This window comes from Phocoena sinus, chromosome 2, assembly GCF_008692025.1.
Source record: "Phocoena sinus isolate mPhoSin1 chromosome 2, mPhoSin1.pri, whole genome shotgun sequence".
NCBI classification, from domain to species: domain Eukaryota; kingdom Metazoa; phylum Chordata; class Mammalia; order Artiodactyla; family Phocoenidae; genus Phocoena; species Phocoena sinus.
In genome coordinates, this window is record NC_045764.1 from 117,626,201 (window position 1) to 117,634,948 (window position 8,748).

The window sequence follows — 8,748 nt, forward strand, 5'->3', positions numbered from 1 at the left end:
AAAAAAAAAAAAAAAAAAAAAAGAAAGTTAAGAAATCTGAAGTTTTAAACAGCTAAATAAATCGCCAAAAGTCACTCAGCGATTAAGTCAGAGCTTAGATTTAAATTCAAGCCATCTGATTTCATAACCTTTTTCTATTAAATCTGACACTATAAGCAATTTAGTTAACTGATGATTGGCAATTTGTGTTTGACAAGTGTGATATTAATATATTTGTTTATGTTTATAGGGTTTTTTGTAATTTTGATGCTCTCAATTTATACATGCATTTATTTGTTCTATACCATGACAGACTCTATAGAAATGATGTTGAGTGAAAACTGACAGGAGCTTTCACCTCACAGAGAACACAGCCCAGAGCAGGAAAGATAGTGAACTCAGGTTAGAGAAAGAACTATAGGAAGGGTCAAGCAAAAATTTGTTTTTTAAATCCGTTCCCAGTACTGACAACTCTGGAAGATCAGAGCCAAGTCTGCTGCTTGAAAGGACCCTTGGCTGGACTCTATAATAAAAGTTGAAGAACCCTAAGCCCTGTGGCTCAACTGGAAATCCCACTCTTAAGTCCTAAAAGTCAAATCTGAGTTATGGAGCAGCCACAGGACAAGTGTATTGTTGCCAAGCAGGGATTAGGGTGTAATGAAGTGGTTTCCTGGGTTGGAAGGTGTAATGATTAATTTTATGTGTTAACTTGATGGGGCTAAAGGATGCCCAGATACTTAGTAAAATGTTATTTCTGATGTGTCTGCGAGGTCATTTCCAGAAGAGATTAGCATTTAAATTGTTGAACTGAGTAAAGCAAATGGCCCTCTCCAGTGTGAGTGGTCATCACCCAATCTGTTGGGGGCCTAAATAAAACAAAAAAGCTGAGGAAGGGTGAATTCACTCTTTCTCTGCTTGAGCTGAGACATTCATCCTCTTCTACCCTCAGAGAGTGGCGTTCCAGGTTCTTGGGCTTTTGGACTTACACTGGGACTTACATCATCAGCCCCCTGATTCTCAGGCCTTCCAACTCAGACTGAATTACACCACTGGCTCTCCTGGTTCTCCAGCTTGCAGATGACAAATCATGGGACTTCTCAGCTTCCAAACCCATGTGAGCCAATTCCTATATTAAATTTCCCCATATATATATTGATATATTCTATTGGTTATGCTTCTCTGGAGAAGTGTGACTAATACAGAAGGGCATAAAAATATGAGCATGTGGAAACTAGCAGGACCCCCACCCCGGAGGCCACATGAACCAGCAGACCCAGGGCGCACCTTCGTGTGGGATAAGGAAAGCACACAGTAGGTCATCCACTTTACCAAGATACCTTCTGCTCTCTCTAGTTAACAGCTTCCTTTCTACAGACCCACTAACCTGCAGGCGTCTTGCATTTCCACAGCTTGGAAAAGTAGCATTTTACAGAGAGGAAAGCAGAGTCCCTAAATCACCAAAATGACCTTTGATCAATCACATCATCAGAGACTGAAAAATATGCAATTAGAAATGATTTCCTGGGAAAAAAAACAAATTGAAAAATCCCAGGAAAGGAACACAGGTGTTAACAAACAGCTAAAAGAGCAGACCTGAGCATCTTCAACACACTGAGGAGTTGTTCTTATCAGCTGCTTAGTGTGAAGAAAATCCAAGTTTTCCAGGAGATCACTGTATAGTCTCTATAGTGTTGTATTTATACTTATCTAGCTAATGTAGAGTCAAGTGTATGTAGTTTCATTAGAAAACATGAATTCAATCATTCTCATCGAATCCTTTCGTCGGCTTCGTAAAATCCAAACTAAGATCTCCCCACACACAACTATTCTTTTTTAATACAGATTCCCAAACAATGAAGTCCAAGATTCTGGCACCTAAAATGAATAGAACCAGATGCATAACCTCTCTCACAGAATGTTGTCTTCAGGTTTATTTCTCCTGGGCATGCGTAACTACCCTTTCATATGCGTCATTTCATTTCTTCCCTACAACAGTCTCATTGGAAAAGATATGCTGGAATAGATATTATTAAGCTCCCATTAAAAATGAGGAAATTGAGACTCAAAATGGATGACTTGTCCAAGGTCACACAACTATTAAATGAGGCCTGGAACCCTGGCTCCTGTTCAACCACAATGCCAGTTCTTTTTCATTTCATCAGACTTTATGTTCTTCATCATGATTTTGAAGTTTAAAATAAAAGCATTATATTGGGACTCTCAAGTTCAATAAGCTTATCATCAAACTTGCTTTTTAAATTAGAGATACCATATCTTAGACTTGGATTTTGCATTGTTGGGGAATTAGAAAGATTTGTATTTTTTTACAAATACAGATTTTGGTATTAGAAAGATTTGTATTTTTTTAATTTATTTTATTTTATTTATTTTTATTTTTGCCTGCACTGGGTCTTCGTTGCTGCACATGGGCTTTCTCTAGCTGTGGTGAACGAGGGCTACTCTTTGTTGCGGTGCATGGGCTTCTCGTGGCTGTGGCTTCTCTTGTGGCAGAGCACGGGCTCTAGGCGCACAGGCTTCAGCAGTTGTGGCTTGCGGGCTCTAGAGCACAGGCTCAGTAGTTGTGGCGCACGGGCTTTGTTAGTCCATGGCATGTGGGATCTTCCCGGACCAGGGCTCAAACGCGTGTCCCCTGCATTGGCAGGCAGACTCCTAACCACTGCGCCACCAGGGGAGCCCAAGATTTGTATTTTTGTTTCAATTATTTCTTTCACACTGCCTTTTTCTAATAACCTTAGTCCCTGTCCCTTCTTTGCATACTATTTGTTTACTAGTGGGACCAATATTGAAATTAGGCAGTAACCTCTTCTTCTACTTCCTCTCTTCCATTTCCAGAATAATTTGAAGTATATTTTTTAATTCTCAGTTAATAACTGTAAAGCTACCAATAAGTTTACCCTGCTTACCATATATTCTTCTGCTTTTCCTGACATTTTTAACAATTGTAATGTTTCGAAACATAATATATTGCCCCCCTTATGTCCATTATTTATTTAGTTCTACAGGCAAATATGCAGTGTACGTAGAACACTCTCAATTTCTTACCCAGTCATTTTTGTTATCTGAACTTGTTCTCTAGTAGATTCTATGGGAAGGCTTATAATAACAATATTTCCAGAGTTCTATTATATAGAGCTTTCCCAAGGATTTTATATTTGAAGGTCAGTATTTAACTGGATATAAAATGCTTGGCTCACATTTTATTCAAATATGTTACTCCATTATCTTCAGGCATAAAATGTTGATATCAAAAATTTTTATATAAATCTGACATTCTTTCCTTAATAAATGCCTTGGTCTTTTTGCCTAAATAGCCAAAGAATTCCCCACCCCCAATTCTACTTATGCTGTTTGATCATAGTTTGTATTATTTTCTTAATTTTTAAAAATCGTTTTGAAATACTAGGTTAACTTTTTCATGTTTTGTGGGCATTCTTTCTTTTCTGGAAGAGTATTATTCTTTCTATTTCTCTATTTTTTTTAGTAATAATAACTTATATGGAATGTGATCATGGTCCAATCTTGTTGCTCATAGGAGGAATGGGCCAGGAAAACTTTCCTAGCTTCACTCTCTACGGTTCTTTCTTCTGTTGTTAGCATGAAGTATTAAAAACTATGGCTGTGTATCTTCTGAGATATGCCACCCCTGCTCCCTCCTCCCTTTTCTATCTGACATTTCTCTCCTCTGCCCTAGTATTCTTGTCCTCTCAATTTAGATTCTACTGCCAGCAGCTAGCTCTGTGGGGTGGCGGTGAGGGGGAGCTCTGTCCTAGAAGAGATTTAGTTGATTGGTATTATGAGTTCATCAGGCCCAGACCATTCCAGCACCATCCAATTTTACATGGTCACCTTATACTCATGTGTGACCTGGGAACTAGTAAAACCTCCTCTCAGTTTTCATTGCTGTTTCTCAGTTTGGCTTTCCATAGTCACTGGGGACTCCTCTATTTGAGATGAACACCTATTGGTAATTTGTTTCCTGAAGTTCCATTACCTCTCCTCTGCTTCATTACACACAACTGCTGATCCTACTCTGGTCTTGCTGCTGTCTGTAGTTTGGCCTTATCCTTTTTTATTTTTGAGGTTTGTGGAGATAATTCGTTACTTCATTTTTTGGTAGATGTTGCCAATGAGTTTTTGGTTTTGCTATCCTAATTGCTCTGTTTTTATGGGGGAAATTCAGGGAGTTTAAAAAACTACCCCACCACTGCTGCCAACTTTTCTCTGAGTTCTCTATCAGCATGGGTTTCCCTTCTTCTCAACCCCAATCCACATTATTCTCTAACCAGCACTCAACTGTTCTCTCAATAGCACTTGTTTTTCAATTGTTTACTGCTTCTCTCCTTCCCATTTCAATATAATCTCTGTAACAGCAGAGACTGTTTCATTTATTACTATAACCCCCAGCATACAGCACAGAGATTTCCACAGCAAGCACGTGATAATACCTATGAATGAATAAATAAATGAATGGATGGTCAATGTCAGTGCTGTTAATCTACATCTATAGAGAATGAAACTTTCTTTCCCTAAGCTTTCAGTATCCTTGCATACAATCTTCCATCAATTTAAAAGATTTATTCTAATTTGCATTAAAAGTTATGATTATTTTTTAAATCTTTAAGATAATTCATATAATCTTTATGTTCAGAAAATTTATTAAGCACACAAATAAAAAGATCTAATCCATATATTTTATAAGAAAATAGGCAATGATTTACAGTTCCTAGTTTTTATACTTCATAAAAATTTAGAAAAGAATAAAAAATAGATTCTAACTATAAATAAATAATTAAATTAGAGGTACCACAGTTGGTCACAGAGGCTGTAAAAACTCTCCCTGTGGCTTTGAGAGCCTTGTTTATTGCTAACTGGTCGCTATGACAATGCTACCATAAATAACCCCAGATAGATTACTATGTATAATCACAGAAGACATGCATATGCATGAGTCACCTGTCAGCTCTCCAAACCCATCATTTCCAATACCTGTCAACATGTCATCAAGGACTCTCTGAGTCTGTGACACAAACAAAATTTATTCTCTCAAAAAATTATGTAGGGCTTCCCTGGTGGCACAGTTAAGCATCCACCTGCCAATGCAGGGGACACAGGTTCGAGCCCTGGCCCGGGAAGATCCCACATGCCACAGAGCAACTAAGCCCGTGCGCCACAGCTACTGAGCCTGTGCTCTAGAGCCCGTGAGCCACAACTACTGACCTGCGTGCCTAGAGCCCGTGCTCCACAACAAAAGAAGCCACTGCAATGAAAAGCCCAAGCACTGCAACAAAGAGTATCCCCTGCGCGCCGCAACTAAAGAAAGCCCGCGTGCAGCAACGAAGACCCAATGCAGCCAAAAATAAATTAAAAAAATAAATTTTTTTAAAATCATATTAAAATTCACTCAAAATTGTCTTTCCAACCAATGACACGTATATGGGGGGCAGTTACTCCTTGTGTATAATCAGATGCTGAAAAACTGTAACAAACAGGGAATACATTAAAAATAAAATGAGGAATGAATATTATCATAAGGATGAGACAGAGGATAGTGAAATGGCTGTTTCCACATAATCTGTCTACTCTAGCCCTTCTCATAAGGGTATCTCACACATTAAGAAGGGACAAGAAAGCAAGTAATTAAACATGTCATCCCCCTTTCCCTTTAGTGTTTAATTTGTAACAACTTTCCATTTCCTTCTAAATGAGAGTTGATTATTCAAGGGAATGCTGGCTGCATTGTACATGACTTTGACTTGGCCCAGACTAGCATTAATCAGCCAATGTATCAACACTGAAACTCACAGGTTCAACAAGATGGAAAACGAACATTTTCACAAGGGTTCAGTGAGGCTGCCTGTGTGAGCATTCCATTCACTGACAGTAACAAGATTAATGAATATAGTCACCTGGATGGTGTGTCCAACGTTACCCTCAAGCTGATTTTCAAATACTGCTAATCAAGGAGCCAAAAATCACAAAATGAAACATATCATATCTAATGTCTATATAGCAACAGACTTTGTCTATTAGGAAATGTGGGAAATGCTTGTTTTACTTCTTAATTTTTCAGGTCTTCATTATAAGGGGTGGCTACCCTAACTGCCTTTATGATGTAAATCTATTTTGACTATTAGCTCTGACCTTCCTTAAGGAGCTCCCAAATTTTCCCATGTCTGCTCCTTTTGCTCACAGAACTCCATGATCAGTATTTATAACCCAAGAGGTATTAAGCCAAGTGGCCATTTTCCTTCAAGGTTATCCAGTTACTCAAAGAATGCACTTAGCTCTCTCATCTCCCACCACACCCCCTCCTATGGCCTTGTCTCCAGACTCACATAGCTGCTCATCTTCCCTTAAACACACCGTGTGATTCTGTGAGCTGCTCATTGTATTAATCTACTCAGGCCACCACAACAAAATGCCATAGGCTGGGTGGCTTAAAGAACAGAAATTTACTTTCTCACTTTCTGGAGGCAAAAAGTCCAAAATCAAGGTGTCAGAAAATTCAGATTCTTGTGAGAGCTCTCTTCCCAGCTTGCAGATGACTGCCTTCTTGCTGTGCCCTCAAATGAATTTATTCTGTGAGCACACGGACAGAAAGAGAGCTCCAGTGTCTCTTTCATTTCTTATAAAGACACCTGTCCTATAAAAGTCCCACCCTCTGACCTCAGTTGACCTTAATTACTTCCTTAAAGGCCCTATATTCAAATATAGTCACGTGGGGGGTTAGGGCTTCAACGTATGAATTTGGTGGGAACACAGTTTAATGGATAACACTCATGTGCTATCACCAACCAAGAAAGTCCTTTCCTCTCTTTCTCCCTGAGAGACATTCCACTCAAGCCTCCAGATTCTGCCTAAATGTTATCATCTCCAAAAAACCTTCTCCAATTCCGTTCAGGAATAATTTATTACCATGATGCCATTTCATTTTCCCTCATATTATTTCTTGTTAGTAGCTTATATGCCTCTCTTCACTAATATACTATGAATTCCTTGGAAACAAGGACTCTATCAGACTCATCATACGTTGCCCATAACACCCAGCACAGTCTTCTGTGTCACAGTCATTCACTCTTTCTGTTTCTGCAGTGTCTAGCACGTGACTATACACAATAGGCTCTCAATAAAGGAATAAATGAACTTTCTTTTTCTTTCTGCTACTCACACTTTCCCCAATTCCCCTTTAGTCCTTTTTGTCCTCTTTCTGAACTCTCTTCTTTCCCTTTTTCCTTTCCACAACATTAATATTTTTTCAAGCCCCCTAAAAGTATAGTTTGCTCTCTCTTCCCTGATTTCCTCTCCTGTATGCTTTGCAAAAAAAGAAATACAAGAAGAAAGTCTTCAGATATGATTCCCAAAGTCTGCCTGCATCCCAGACCTCTCTGCTGAGTTTCAGTCCTGCATGCCCATATCCCTGCTTGACACCTCTACTGGCTGTCCCACATGCAGCCCAAGTACAACAACCCATCTACGCATAAGTCACCCCACATCAAATCAGTCTCCAAATCCTACAGATTAGACTGCCTCAACATTTCCCTTTCTGCCACTTCCTTAATTGAGCCTGGTATGCTACTTGCCAGGATGATGATAACAACAATGGTGGGTGTGGGAGTAAGGCGGTGGTGGTGGTGGTGATGATGACTGATGTTAATGATGATCATGATGACAATTACTTCAGCAACAACTTAATTATTTTGCCCAATGCCCAATCATTCCCACCACTCCCCTATATTTTCTTTTTGATCCCACCAGTCCAAAAACAACTCCCCAATTACATGTGATATTTCATGCCATGTTTCTATACACTACCCCCCCAGCCAGCAGTATCACCCTCCACCTTCTGGATCCAGTTAATTCTCACTTATCTTTCAAAACTTAAGTTAAGTTGCCACTTCCTACAGGAAGACTTACAGGATATCCTTTGTAGCCAATGGCACTGCAAGCAATACCTCCCCACTTGTGTTGGGATAAAATTTGGAAAGATAAGCTAAGGGTTTTCCTTGCTGACTCCTGACTTTCCTCTTCTGAGTCAGTGGCCTTCACTGCCCCAAGAAAAGGAATGTACACACACATACACACACACACACACACACACACACACACACACACACAACAGAAACTAAAGAGTCACCTGACTTTATAAATAGAAATTGGATATCATGTTTTTTCCAATCACAAATTTGAATTATCCAGAGTGTATGAGAACTTGGGCTAAATTTTAAAAATACAAAACTTCATATTCGATCATATTAGATATCATTTTCCTACTTACATAGAATAAGCAGAGACCCTTCTATATAACTGTTTCTGGGTGAAACAAAGAAATGAATGAATCTCAACTGAGAGTCACTCTAACACCACTAAAATGTTCCTGAAACTGCCATAACTACAGTTAGTCTCAAAATAAGTTTAAAAGCAATAAAACATCTTAAATAGTTGCAAGGTAGTCATGTTTGGGTCACATCCTTCAGAAAAAACCAATAACATATAAGCTTCAGTATGATTGTGGGATCTGCAACTGCCACTGATGACGCACATGGCTCCTCGAGCAGTTTCATCAATGTTTATAAGCACTAAATGATGAGACAGATTACCAATACCCAGGGCCTGAAATGTAATCAATACTACAGCATAGACACTAGGCTTATTATGTTTCAAAGTGGCCAGGTTTAAAGGGCAACAGCAGAATACTAAAACAGTTTTTTATTTACCTTTGTGGGGAGACATGGAAGAAACCCTTAACAA